Genomic DNA, 15,322 nt, shown 5'->3' on the forward strand with positions numbered 1-15,322 from the left:
TGCTCGATGGTAGTTCGAGCGTCTTCGAGGGATCGCTCTCGAAGAACTTGGCACTGATCGCGGTGAGTCCGTCGATCAGACGATGCTATGGAAATGTTATCACAAGCGTCGTCATGACGGATCAATACTCACGGTAACTGGTGTGGGGGAGGAGAGTGCACCATGGCTGCATCACCTCCGACCCTTCCTCCACTAGCATGTGGTGGCTCGACGGAGCATCGGCCTACGAGCGCTGCTGGTCACGGCTCATCTTTGTTGGCGATGCCGACGAGGCTCCGGACGGTGGCTCTCCATTCGTAGAGCTTCTCCGCAGCAGGAGGAAAGTCAAGGAGCAATTGTGCGCGTGCCAAAGCTTCCGCTGGCGTGGGCAGCGGAGACATCTGCGTGGACCGTGACATGCTCCAACTTCTAACCACATTAGAAGGAGCTCTATCACGGCCTTGCGGCTGTCTGCCACTTTCGCCAGCACCTCGGCATGCATGCTGACCTCCTCCGTCCTGTGAAGGATGCACAGGACGCTTCCAGGGCGGCGCCCGGGGTCACTGGCTTAGTGACGTGGTTCACCGCGCACGATTTGGAAAAGCGCGTCGTGGGCGCCGGCATAGGCACCTTAGAGGTCGTTGCGCCGCCGGTGGGTGCCATAGTGCCACCCCTGGAGGGCCCCGCACCACCTGTGGGGGGGGGCAACTCCGTCTCTGGATTCGGTGACGTACGGTTCATCATCGTGCGCACGAACGACACCGCTCGCCAGGCTTTAACTGCCGGAGCAGTGTGGGTGTTTGCGGGGCGCGCCTCTGGTTCTGTCCGTGACCGCCCCGCTACCTGCCCGCACCGGTACGGGCAGTCCGGCTCAAGATGTACTGATCGTTGTCGCCGTCTTCCTATTGGGAGCAATGGCGACGAAGAATTGCTAAGCTAACTGCTAGACCGGATTCTCACAACCGTGCTACCCCCTACCTGGCGTGCCAAAAATGTCGGTGGGAACGACACCTATGGGATCACTGGAATCCCTACTGTGGTCGGCAGGTGCGGGGTTGCGAGGAGAGCGGTTGTAAGAGCCAGCACAAAAGTCATTTACCCAGGTTCGGGCCGCAAGAGCGCGTAATACCCTAGTCCTACTTTGGTGTGTATTTGAATGTTCTTGAGCTAGCTACGCCGAATCCCCCTCCAGTATGCCTCGTGCCTCCTTTTATAGGAAAAGGGGATGCCATAATGGCACACACGAGGTGGAAAGGGTACAACATATAAGCTTATCGCTTGTAATTATGGGACAAGACGCATTAAATGCGCCCCCTTAGGTGTCCCATTGCTTTGTTGCTACCTAGCCTTGCCTCGACATGCGTCCAGGCCAGTGGGGTGGGCGGCGCCATATAGGCTGGTAGGCTGCTGAGGTGGCGTGGTGGTAGCGTCGTCACAAAGATCTACATGCCACCACGCAGGTGCTTGCTGATTTGGTCTAAAGGCCACACATCGCCATTCAGGTGCCAGCCTGGCTGGCTGGGCTGGCAGCTACATGGAAACGGTGGTGGAACTTTGGCGGGTGCTGGCCTGGCCGCGGCCCCATTGATGTCTTTGGCAAGGGCCTTGCCAGGGCCCCGACAAGGGTCTTGCCGTGGCGTCGTGGTCGTCCCCGACAAGGATCTTGGCGGAGGTCTTGTGGATTTCCTTGGCAGGAGTCTTGCCGAGGATCACCGTCTTCTGGTCCTCATCTGATCTGGAGTGTTCATGATCTTCACAAAGATCTGCATGTCATCGTGGAGGTGCCTCCCGAGGCTTGGTTCCAACGTGGTTGATGATATTGGGGACATCGGGCTCAAGGGTGGCGCACTCTGCTGGCGTTTGGGCAAGTTGCCCCGGCAAGGCCCTTGTCGGGGCTACGGAAGCCATCCGGCAAGGGTCTTGCCAGGATAGTTTGCCTTGCCCTCTTTCTCTTCGTCTTTGTGTCTCTGGCCTTGGCGTTGCTTTGCTCGTGTTGTGGCTTCGGCTCCCCTCCCATGCCCCGCTAAGTGCGGCCATGGGTGCGGCTCCGACTGCCCATGCACAGGTAAAGGGGTACAAAGTAGAGCCCCTACTTCTGTACACCGACACTCAAGTTAGGCAAGTGTGGCAAAAATATTGTGGCAACATAAGACAAACATAGTCATAATCCAAACAGCCCCGTAATTTTTTGTGACATGCATGAACATTTGGTTAGTTAAATTTATAGTCAAAATTTGGCAAGGTGCATCCAATCAACAAATGCAAGTATCAAAAGGAAAGTCACGGCATGCATCCATGCGTTATACTCTCTCCGTTTCCAAATATAAGTCTTTTTAGATATTGCAACAAGTGATTACATACGAAGCAAAATGAGTGAATCTACACTCTAAAATATGTCTACATACATTCGTATGTTGTAGTACATTTGAAATGTCTAAAAATACTTATATTTAGGAACGGAGGGAGTAATTAATGCATCGGTAAACGCAAATTATTGAAATATATCGAGTGCAGTGCTTTGATGTGTCGCGTCAACTCGTACAAGACCGAGAAGTTTGATTACTACAACACCCTCCCTCGTGGACTGAGCTCCGCTGCCTTAACTGCACCTACCTTTGGCTGCATGACAGGTGGGCCACCCACCTGTTGGGCTTACCTGTCATAAACGTAAAGGCAGGAGCAGTAATTCAATGAAGCTACGTCGCTCCCTCGCGCATGAGCATGGTGGCTGGCAGGACTAGAAGAAGCTTTCGCTACACGCTCTCCCTCCCGCACGTGGTGGACATGCAGCAGTTCAATCGGTGTTAGAGGGCCAGAAGCAGTACTCCTCCACTGCAGTAGTACTCCATCATTGTTCGACTTCCCGAAGAGGTAAGGAGCCAAGCGCAACCCGGACGATTGTGTGGCAGTTTCATGTGTACCGTTCCTGTAAGCCTAAAATCGTTGGGGTCGGCTCCATGCTATGAGGCCGTCTCAAAGCTTTTTTATTAAAATAATCTTCCTGGTGACTGTAATTTGCACACTCATCTGGTCAAGATAGGAATATATTTTTTAATTTGTGGTGGGGTAAATTTTAGAGGTTGCAGCAAATATATTGTACACTGTGGGTCTTTCAGCCAAGTTTAGAGGCAATCATGTGGGGCCAGTGCTATGATGTGTCGCATCAACTCGTACAACAAAGAGAAACTTGATTTTACTACTACACGCCTTCTCCCTCACCCATTCGCGCGGTGGCTATCCCTCCCGCACGTGGTGGACGAACATGTAGCAGTGGATTCGATATTGCAGAAGTAGTAGTAAACTCATTGTTCGTCTTCTCGAAGAGCCAAGCGCGAACCGAACGTGGCAGTTGTGAATGCTCACGTGCCAGTCTTTGTGTAGGGGTGGGGCGTGGTGCAGTGCCTTGGAGCACGCATATAGCCAGGCTCTTGCATGAGACAAAATTGTTATTTGAGCCCACTATTGTAGTACTAGTACTCACTAGTATAGCCTTGTAAACCCAAAAGGAGTATTTGCCTTTCTAGAGATTTCAACAAGTGACTAGACTACACCGCGTGCAGTACTCCCTCCCTTCCGGTTTATAGGGCTCAAATCTCAAATCTGATCAACCAAGGCATTTTGTGATTGGAGGAATATATCTCGTACTTTACAAAACTACCCTAATTAAACTCATGCATTAATTACATTGTTCTCTCATTTTCCTCTCCTCTTTGGTCGCGGTGCACAATATTGAGCACTCCTATATGACTAGCCACTCTATCTACATGCGGGACATCAACGCATCCGGGCCCGCGTGCCATCCACCAAATCACAGCGAGGTGCTAGAGTCGAGACTCACCGGTCACCCCGGTGTGGCAGCCATGACCTGTCATATCACAAAACCCACACCTTTACCAGCAGTGGTAAAGTATCCTCAAAGTTGGACTGGACGAAGCAACCATCATTTCACTGGAACGCTCGTTGAAGCCCTTTCTCCCTTTTCTTGAAGAAAACCTCACTCCAGGCTACTCACTTCTACCATTTTTCTTCTGTGCCGACGAAGGAAAGGTGGGCGAATCAGTGATGCTGCTATATTTTCATTCCAAGAATCTTCTTTTTGTGAAGCACCGACCAATTCTCACAGCCTATTCTTTTCCCGTTTTCATTGCGATTGTGGTTTCCTTTCGATTGCTTTTTGTTTGTCAGTTCATTGATGGATCCTGGAGCACTAGGCAAAGAGTTGCCGGTGGACAACCCACAAGAGAGAGCGATCTCCAGAAAGCGAGCACCGACCAATGGGTTGACCATGTTGGTGGGCCAACCCATGGAGACGAAGAACTCCAAGAAACAAGCACTATCCAAAGAGTTGACGACGCTGGCAGACAAACTCCTCAAAGAATGTCAGAAGAACAGCAAGGGCCCCACCATGCCTACCCCAGAAACTCTAATGGCCACCTATGCAAGGCTCGACACCAAGTTTCAGGCGATAGTCGCCGTTGAGAAGCAGTATTCCCCTAGAAAGGTGATGGCCCCTAGAGGGATGGGATCCCCAGCTGAACTGCACAATGTAAAAAATAATGGCTTACCATAGTTGTGGTTTTTGATTATTTGCAATGTGCTTGCTAATATATTAGGGTTATGCAGGTGCCGGTGGACGTCCTTGATGATTCCGTTGTCGTGGCCCATCATGTGGACAATGCCCCAGAGATTGTTTTTGATGTCGCAGTCCGTCCTGTTGACATCGCCCCGGAGATCGATTCACGATGTCGCGGTCAGTCCTATGGACATCGCCCCAGAGATCGATTCCCATGCCATTGTCCGTGTTGTGGTCATTGCCCGAGGGATCGATGATAAGAAATAGTTGGTCGCGCTAATCCTTCAGGGTAGTTTGCATTGCCCTATGTTTAATTACCAGAATGATGCGTGTTATCAAACCATCTTAGGGCTAGTGCATTGTCTTGTGTGGGTGGTACTTGCTACTTTTGTTTAATAGGGAATCATGTGAACCCTCTCCGAGTTATGGAAATAGATGTATCCTCACTAGCTTTTGATGTAATATATGACATGCTTAGATGTAAGTTTGAACTGTTTATCATATCAGCAGGGCTTGTTTGATGATTCTTGGTGTTAGTAGTCTAGCTACTCTGCAAGCTATAGTACTTGCAAAGCACTCACGAAGAGAAACGTTGGGGCTGATGAGCTCGTGGTACGCTTATACTTATCCGTCGTCGATCGGCCAATAGCCCAATCTCCTAAACTTGTAGGCTTATCGAACTATCAGACAATAGTCAACACGGATACATTCAGGCCTCATTTGGTTCATAGAGTAGGAAAATCATAGCAAAAGTACAGAGACGTACAACACAAAATCATAGCAGTACCGAGATGTACTCCCTCCATTCCAAAATAGATGACTCAACTTTGTATTACTAACTTTGAAATGGAGGGAGTACAAGTCCTAGGCGGGTTAGTTTGGCCTAGTGGGTTTCAGTGATATGACGTGGTACAGTGTTGTCTAGTCTTTGCGTGTGGTAGCAGTATTGCGGGTATAGTAAGTTTTGTTGAAGAAGTGGAATTCAAGGAACTCATGATGGTTCCTTCGTCCGACCAACTTACAGAGGGAAAGGTTAGGCCTGCGCTACGAGGGGGGTGGACCAGGGTGATTTTGTGCATGGCAGGTGGACCAGGATGGTCGACGTCCCACATGTCAGTGAATGAAAGTATTCTTTCTGATATAGAGGATGATGAACGAGTATTCATTGTTTATTTTTGATGAAAGATATTGTCTCCACTGTTACGACGGAGGAATGTGAAACACGGGAGCCCAGCGAAATTGGCATGTGCACCACTCCCTCCTTCGTCATGTAATACTACCATAGTATTGACTATAAGGTTGGCTATAAGGTTACAACCTTTTCTCACTTTCTCTCTATCTATTTCCTCTCAAATGTTTTTTACCTTTCTTTTTTAGACACAAATGTTTTTTTGTGCCTCTTTGTTTTAGAGTTAGTTTTTTTATACCTAGGAGCATGTGTAGAGACGGGCTCTTGCAAAGCCCACTCCTTTACTTTATCAATGCCTCTCTCTCCTCCACATAAGCGGGCTTATAACCCAGTATTTTACTGGTATTACTTGCTATGAATGCAGGCAGCTGGTGTCTGAGGGGGGAGCGCGTGCGGGGAGGTGTGGGGGGGGGGGGTCTGGTGGGCCAGGGCGGTCAGAAGCGGGCTTGGAAGCGGTCTGGACTCCTGCATGGCCCACCTCACATTATCACCATATATTTCTTGGAGTCCATGCGCGGCGGGCAGGTGATCTCTTCTCCCTCCCCCGTCTCTCTCTTCTCAGCCGACGCCCGCCGAGCAATTAGATTTCGGCTATCGACGGTTTATTCAATTGCATTCCCACATGCCAATGAAATTGCAAGACAACACGTGTCCCCTCTGGGGAGCAGCGTGCGAGCCGGAATGTCGGTGGTGCGACGCGCATGAGTCGTAAGTGTGCCGCCTTTTCCTTTTGAACTTGTAAAGCGTTACATTTTCGTGCGATCGGTTGATAGAAATCCAGAACAAAATGACGAGGGTGGTGCTTTCCCGCGCGTTAGGCAGGCTAGTTTGAGTGATATGATGTGCTACAGTGCCATCCACTTGCTCCATTTTTATGTAAGCAAGAGTTTGCAGTCTTACGTGGGAGGAGTGCGAAACACGGTGGATCTGATTTTGATCGAGGGATAACTGTTCCCTGCCAAATAATGGAGCACTGCTAGCGATTATAGCATGATAGTTAGAGCATCTCCAGCGCTGGCCCACAAATTTACACCGATATCTGTTTGAGGACACTGATGGATGCCATCCAATGCTGTCCACATACCTTTCGACAACTATATGAACTAACCGGATGAAATTCGTGCAAACAAAGCAAATTTCAAATTAATCGGATGAAATACATTACATTTCGAAAAATTTTCCTACAAAATGGACGGAATTCATTACATATTTCGCACAAACCAAACTAAAACCTACTCTAAACCTAATCTAAATGATCGCCAGCGCCCGACCACCATGTCTGGCCATGAAACGGAGAAATCCGACCATTAGCTTTGCCTCCTCCTCATCCGCCTCGATAACCTCCTCCTCCGGAGCACAAGCTTCTGAAGATTTCCACCTCCATGTCGCCGTCAAGCGTCCAATCGGCCGGCAATGTTTATCCCACCAAGCTTGGCGTCAACTGAGTGGAGGAGCGGTGGCCTTCCTGGGATCAGAGCGGCAACAACGTACCATGTACCACTCTTCCTTGCTGCCGGCTGCGCCCGCGCAGGCGCGCCGGCTTCGTGGTCGTGGCGGCGGAGGGCGGCCGGGGGGGGGGGGGGGGCGGCGATCTCCTTCATCTGCTCCTGCGACAGTATGTCCAAGATAGCTTTGGAGCGCACCGCAGCGGAGCCACCGATGTCCTTCATCTGCTCCTGTGACAGTACATCCAAGAGAGCTTTGGAGTGCTAGGAGGCCATGGTTGGAGTGGTGCCGACAGAAGGACGGGACCAGAGGACAATGAGTATGGGTCTTTGGCTATGGGTGGGAGCTGGGGCTCAAGTTAATATAGTGGGTGAATGGCAATGAGCCGTGGCAGACGGATGGACGGCTTGCGCTGGAGTAGGTTCATCGGGTGTGAATGCGGATGCTGCTTCTGTGACTTAACTGCATGTGTGTTGGGTCACTAACAAGTGGGCCCAACGAGCATCTGGCCCGCATGTCAATGACACACCAACTGCACCTTCAGTTAAGTCTGGTGAATGCTGCATTGACGTTCTGGAGAGACGGTGACCGTTTCAGGCAGTAAGCGCGCGCTAGTGATGGAAGGGGTTTCAGTAGGCAAGGGAAGTCAGACGCTGTCATGGTGGTAAAATGTGAACTCATGGATGACGAGCCTTTGAAGCATATGCGGCACGTATTGACAACCAGGCGTCCATGCAACCGCTCTTGTCGCCAGCTAGCCTTTGATGACCACCATTAGACACCACACAACCATGCATACCTTACGAATAATGGACAAATCGATCAGACACACACTCGTGTGCAGTGGCACTACGATCAGTCGCTCACGATAGTACATACTCCGTACCATAGTACCCTCTCTAGCTAGGTTGTTTTATAGATTGTCGTTGTAATGGACGATATACATGAGCAAGGCGCCGAGTCCCGAGTATGACCGTTGGTGTTGAGCCAGGTGAATACACGTTCGGTGTTCGAGGAGGCCTCGATCAAACATCTGAACAGTAATGTCAGGCACTGCCAGGGCGCGCAGTTGATGGGCTCGCCGTTTGTGTTGCGCCATGAGCAGGACTTTGATTGTGTGGGCGACGTGCATGCATTAGCATGGTTTGACAGCGTGAGCATGAGTGTCTGCATGCGTACATGCTTATTGCCTCTATGGATGGTGTGTGCTAATGTGTGCATCATGTATAATATTAAAAAAATCTGTTTGTGCATTTAACGCAAAGTATTTCATTTTCATTTGGCTGGTGAGTGCACGTTGCAGCAATGAGCCCGTGGTTTGATTCCTCTCATACGTATAATTTTGGTTTTTATTTCTTTCTCCACAGATAGGTAGGCCCGCATAGATAGATTGACAAAGAACACGAGATGATGAGGTGCATGCGGACTGTTTGACTGGTCAACCAGACAAATACAAAGCTATACGCTGAGCTAGTGACCGTATAATCACCATATCTCGTATACAATGATCAAAGTGAGCTATCAAGACAAGTTTGAAGACCTCCAATGCATTTTACTCAGTAATAAATGAATAGGATTGAAGGGGAATCCAAATTTCCTTCATCTTCTATCCTTGAGCTATTGACAAACCAATGCACTATACGGTTGTCCGGCCACTCCACCCCAGAGCTCTCACCAAGCGTCGTTCATGCCACTGCACCGCACACTAACCGGTAAGGAAGTGATGGCATCCCGCCGCGCCGAATTCCTCGCCGCCCATGACCGCACACAAAATGGTAGGGAAGAGATGGCATCCCGGCGTGCCGAGTTCATCGCCACTCGCGACCTCACACCTACGTGGGCGAAATTTGAAGCTGCCAAGGCCGAATGGGCGATAGAATAAGAGGCGGTCAAAGCGACATAGAGGGAGCGGAAAAGTGACAAAGCACTCAAGAAAAGAGAGGCCTACCGCCGCAAGAAAGAAGAGGACGCACGCGCTGCTGCGGAGAGGTCGGCGGAGATCCAAGCACGGTGGGGTGTCACCGACAAAGCTGGGAAGGAGAACGATGGTGTCTGGCCAGCATGTCAGAAGTAGCAGTACTAGTATTTAGTGTGTGTGTCTGTGTCTGAGTACGAGCATGTACCAGTACTACTAGTTACTACTGTAGTTTTAGAACAAATTACCAGTACATTAGCCTAGACTCAGTAGAAAAATTCCTATCCTATGCATCAAGTGGCATCTCTTTCTCTATAGGAATTGAGATGCATGTCATCTCAATTCCTATGATTTTCATATTCCTATAAAATTCCTATCCTATGAACGAAAGGAGGCCTCTACTGGAGTAACTACTGTAGCTAGTAGTACTGTTGGTACAGTAGTTTTCTTCAAGAAGCGGAATTCAACGAAGTCATGATGGTTCCTTCGTCCGAGCAACTTCATAGTGGGAAAGGTTGGGCCTGTGTTTTGACGGCTCATTCGTCATTATTACTGTGGCGCGACGACCGGGGTTACTCTCCCTTGGAGTTCTACGTGCATGGCAAGTGGACCAGGATGGTCGACGTCCCACATGTTGGCGAACAGAAGTATTCTTTCCGATATCGAGGAGCAAGGAAACCGCGCGATATAGTATCACTGCTGATTTGTATTTATTTCTTATTTCTGATGAATGCTAGCATTTCAACTCTTACGACGAAGGAGTGCCAAACACGGCACGTGCTGGATGTCCCACATGTCAGCGAAAGGAGTGGGACATGAACAGCGTGGTAGAGTGTCTCCACTTCTTCCACTTCTGGGTCGGAGACCACACGTAGTAGTACTAGTGGTATGAACAATACAAAGTTTGACCCAGAGAGAAATACACGTCTAGTTGGAAGGTCTCAGGGCATACACGTAAACAAATATAAAACCTAATATGTGCCTCCAATTAATATACTAGTAGTAGAGTACTTAGGCACGTACTCCATAACATCACCGTGCATTGCACATACAACATTTCGTGGTACATAGTAACAGACAAATGCCTATATTCCACACATGTTCATACTATTTGTGCCTTTCTACTTCACTTACTACACTACATTACTCAAGTTCGTACGTCCACTCCTGGGTACATGTTCGTCTCGTAGTTCCAGTCCCACATGTTCTTCATAGATGGAACGATCCATATCATCACAGTTAGTGTGTCTCCCCACGATGGAGACTCATCCAAACTATGGTCAGCCTCGACGCGAAGCAGTCGCGTGCACCGGGAAGCGACGCTCTCTCCGCCGTCGCGCTGCTTCAAAGCCGGTGCCAGTGAGAGGTCGCCTACGCTCTGGCCTGGCATAAATGCGGCACTGACGCTCTAGGGCGACGCCGACCATTTCACTCGGGAAGCACGCACTGTCAAGGGAGTATTGGTTTTGAACCGTTTCAGGTGTAGTACTGGTAGTTTGCAAAACTACTCAATTATTGCACTTCGTTTCCCAAGAAATTGTGGTAAAAAAACGTTACTTCATAGCCTGCTTCTCTTCTCCTTCCTCTTCCACCACCCGCGCACGTCCGCGGGAAGCGACCGGTCAACCCTTATATAGGAGTGCTAGCACAAAAATATGCATGCATGACCACTAAAATTTCCATATTAAAGCGTCACTCCGGCGGGAGTATGGCGTATGTTGTTACCTTCGGCTGGGCCATGGCTACTGGCCGACGGTGACCAGAGAAGAGGCGGCGGGAGGGGAATGAATGCAGCTACGTAAGATTCAAGTGTACCCGCGGGTGCACAAATTGTAACATAAGTGTCTGCTTAAGTGGGCGTCATGTAACTGGTGTGTGTGTGAGATTCTGAGAGACAGAGTGCGTGTGTGCGACTCTACTCTTCGGACATGTACTCAACCTTTTGCATCGGGATATAAGTATAATGGTATTACACTTTAGCTAGTGATTTACGTGGCCATGTTAACATGGTTGTGTAAAAAAAATGTCACTTCCTACTCGTGATTTGCGTTATATAATTACAAGCAAGATACTCGTGCATTGCACGGAACATAAATATGCATTTTTTTACAAAACACCTGTTGTGATTGACCCATGTAGGAGTAATCCCATGTGTAAAAACTAATGATGTCTTGAGAATTTTATTGGAAAACTGGTATCTTGAGAATTTCATCAAGAAAATGAAAGATGAAAGATAAGGTGAGGAGTGGAGCGTGGTGGTGACTGGTGGTCGGACTGGGCGGAGGCATGGGGATGGACGATACCGGCAGGCGACAGCGACCATCATGCTAGATTGTTCCAAAGACTTCCTTTTTTAATTGCTCAGCAATGAGGTTGTGGGAGATAAGGATGTGGAGAGAGGTGCGGGTATCTTTTTAAAATTATCATAGTTTGTTATCTATCCGTCAGATATAGATCGGACGGTCTATATTACAAGATGGCAGGCACACCATCATCACCAACTCGGTTTTTTATAAGAGTAGAGTTGATAAGTTTGCTAACTACTAAAGAAAGTGGAATTTGTCCATTTTATACAAGTAAATTAAGGTGATTGTTTATCATACGTGTAAGGTTGGACGAAGGGTGGTAAGAACAAATGCTCCGCCTAGAGCATGTGTGTGTGAGATGGAGTCTTAGTGTGCGTGTGAGAGAGAGAGAGATGGAGTCTTAGCGTGTGTGTGTGTGGGTGGGTGTGTGCGTGTGTGTGTGTGGGGGGGGGTTGCGTTTGTGTGTGTGACACGGGGTCCTCGGTGGCGGATGTAATTTAAGTGTGCGTGGCTTCATCATAGAGAGGTGATGTGTATGGCAGAGGCCACAAACGATGGGGTGCGAGAGAGAAAAGGCCCATAGAGAGCGAAGAGAAGGTGTGTGCGCGTGAGAGGAGTCGACATCGAGAGAACGTGTTTGTTAGAGAGACACCAAGGAAGACTACTATATATCGATGGTGCATGTAGGCGGAAATTAAACAAAGCGATGGTCTTATTGGTTTCAGGATAAGGGTGAAGAGTGAGGGGGGGGGGTATCTAGAAGGAGATTGTTAAGTGTGAGTGTGTGTTTTACCCATCTAGGCGGAATTTATGTGCACACAACAAGAGAATGATTCGATGTGGCATTAGGGTTGAGGGTAATTAACTATGTATGGAGACATAGAGACCTTGAACGTGCATGTGCGATAGGTATACATGTATATGTGGGATGTGTGTGTGCGCGCGCGCATGATCAAGATAAAAGAAAGAAGACATAAGTCATAAGATCAACGGCATGGGAGAGACGGAACGGTATGAAAATATGCATGCATGTGAGAGTGCAGGGAAGAAGGCTAGAGAATTGAGCATGTGTTTTTGTCTTTAAGAGATAGTGGCGTGGGCTGGTGCATGCATCTATGGCGAGCAGAGTGAGTGAGACACAATGATTGTGCAAAATAGATCAACCTATGAATGCATGTATGGAGAGACATATATAGTGTGGGTGATAGGAAGCAAGAGTACGTGAGAGAAAGAAATGTTGACGGAGAAACTACAGATAGATACAGAGATGGAGTTGCTAGCTAGAGGGACATCGACTAGTTTGAGTGTTGGAGATGACCGCTGGGTGGTTCAGAGGGTGAAGTTATGTGTGTGTGAGAGAAAGATAAAAAGAGGGCACTTGACTGCATGTAGAGAGAAACATATGTAGTGTGCGTGATAGGAAGCAAGACTGAGGGCGAGAAAGAAGGTTAATGGAGAAACAGATAAAGAGAATGATAAAGATGCTAGCTAGTGTGCGTTAGAGATAGAAGTCCAGTCGATCAGAAGGTTGAGTTATGTGTGTGGGTGTGAGAGAGATAGAGAGAGGGTGCATGTAAGTCACATACAAACAAATATCAGAGAAATGAGGTCCCGAGAGACGGAGTTTTGTGTCTGCGAGAGCGAAAGATATTTCACAACGAGAGTGATAGCTAGAGAGACATACGAGGGAACGCAAGATATCTCTAGGGAGAGAGATAGTGTGTGAGCGACATACAAGAGAATGGTGGAGATATATGATACCCTGGGAGACAGAGTTTGTGTTTGTGTGTGAGAAAGAGATATTTAAGAGGAAGAGTCGTAGCTTCTCATACCTAAGGAGTGAAAGACATCTCTGTGTGAGAGGGTGGGTGCGAGTGGAACACAGGGGAATAGTAGAGAGAAATGAGATCCTGGGAGACGAAGTTTGTCTTTGTGTGAGAGAAAGAGATTTCACATGGAGAATCATAACTAGAGACACATAGGAGGGAGCGAGATATACTTAGAGAGAGATAGAGTGATAAAGGTCGAGGGAGAGAGTATTGTCAGTGTGTTACAAAGATAAAAGATCATTGTCGACATACAGGTAGCACGAGAGATACCCGAGAGACGATGAACGCGTATAGGTCTAGAGAGATACTCCTATATAAGTATGAGTGATAGCTATATGAGACGAATATCTGGATTAAAGGGGATTCAAATATTAAAACTGGAGAACACGACATCGATAATATCATAAGGCAAATTGGTGTATCAAACATGCATATTCATTTGAATTTGGCGAAACGTGTAATGTTATATAGTTTATCAATATTAGTGATCCATAGATTCTTTAATTAGAGACAATGCGTGGTTTGTATGAAATTAATGTCTAAACGGGATTACACTACTTGTTGCGTGTGTGAAACACATTATACATGTTTGAGAAGTAAACAAAAAAACCCGCATGAAACACACATTAATTGGAGACAGTTAGCAAGGAATGCATACATTGGATTTCAACATAAAGTGGTTTAAAATATTTGAAAATCCAAATTAAGATGGATACAGCCTTATGAATCTGAGATCATGCCGTTTGTAAACCATATTTATGTACAAAGGATGTTGTGCTTTTGAAAGTATATATAAAAAAATGATGTATATTGAATTTTATTCCAATCGAAAATGGATCCTGCCCGAACAAAAATAGAATACAAACGGGATTCGAGTTGAGTTGGCACGGTAAACGTGCACCCTTCAAAAATTTGAACAAAGCAGGGAAAGTCGCAGTAACCGCACGAAACCAAAATCTGTGAGATGGAAATTACTGCCTATCGACTCGATTTCTATAGGTTTTGATAGGGGTATGTTTGTAATTTCACTCAAACATGACATAACTGCCTCTCACCCAGATTCATACATGGTGGGAGCCAAAACACAGTGTCTCCTTGGCTGAAATAGACTCCCTACCTGATTCATACACGGTGGGCACCAAAAACAAACTCTCGTCGGCAAATATTCGGTGTATGCGAGATTGCCGTCCTATCCCCAACCGACTAATATTGCTGTGATGTAGGAAATTTGAAACGGGGGCTAAATTTGTAAATTTCCTTGCATTTGAGACAAGCGCACCCTGAAGACATGGTTCCCCCTTCCTCTCTCCCTCCATTTGCCCAATCGTATTCTGTGGGCGCCAAAACACCCTCTCCAACCCGGCCTCCCCCGTCCGCCACCCCATCCACCACCGTCCTCCTCCATCATGCTTGAGTTGATAGCCCGATGCCATCATCCATTACAAGAGATTGACCTCTCTCATCCATGGCTTTGGACCGGGATCCTTGCATCCCTTACTCTCGCTTCATCCCCACCATCGTCCACATTGCCGGCGCCGCTCCTACGACCGTCTTGTCCACCGCGCCCCGCCACCACCGTCTACCCTCCTAGATCTGCTTCCATGCCACCGACAGCTACCGCAGCCATGCTTATGGTTTTCCCCTTTTATATTCGACACTAGTTAAATGACAGTAGACTAAATTTCAAAATTGTGTCAGTCGATTTTTTAGAGCTCGCCGGAGTTCGCCGGTGCGAAGGAAGGGGCTTGGGTGGGGACGGTGGTTGTGGGGGGTGGTGGTGGGGCTTTGTCGAACGAAAAACACTCGACGCAGGTGGGGGCGGTGGTGGGGGTGGGGTGGCGGAGGAACACAGGCGATGGGGGCCGGTGGTTCGGCAGGCGGCCCATGCGGCATTCTGTATGGGAAGAATCAGAGACGAGGAAGGAGAAGGGTTAGGAGACGTAGGATCTTCATCCAACCGTCTGAAATGGTCGACTGACCCAAATGACAAAAGTCACGCGACCTGCATGCAGACATGTCTTTATATTCAGTACCATCATCGTACCACTTAGCACTGCTCCTGAATCCATCAAGCCAAACAACGTG

This window comes from Triticum aestivum, chromosome 2B (genome assembly GCF_018294505.1).
Source record: "Triticum aestivum cultivar Chinese Spring chromosome 2B, IWGSC CS RefSeq v2.1, whole genome shotgun sequence".
Lineage (NCBI taxonomy): Eukaryota > Viridiplantae > Streptophyta > Magnoliopsida > Poales > Poaceae > Triticum > Triticum aestivum.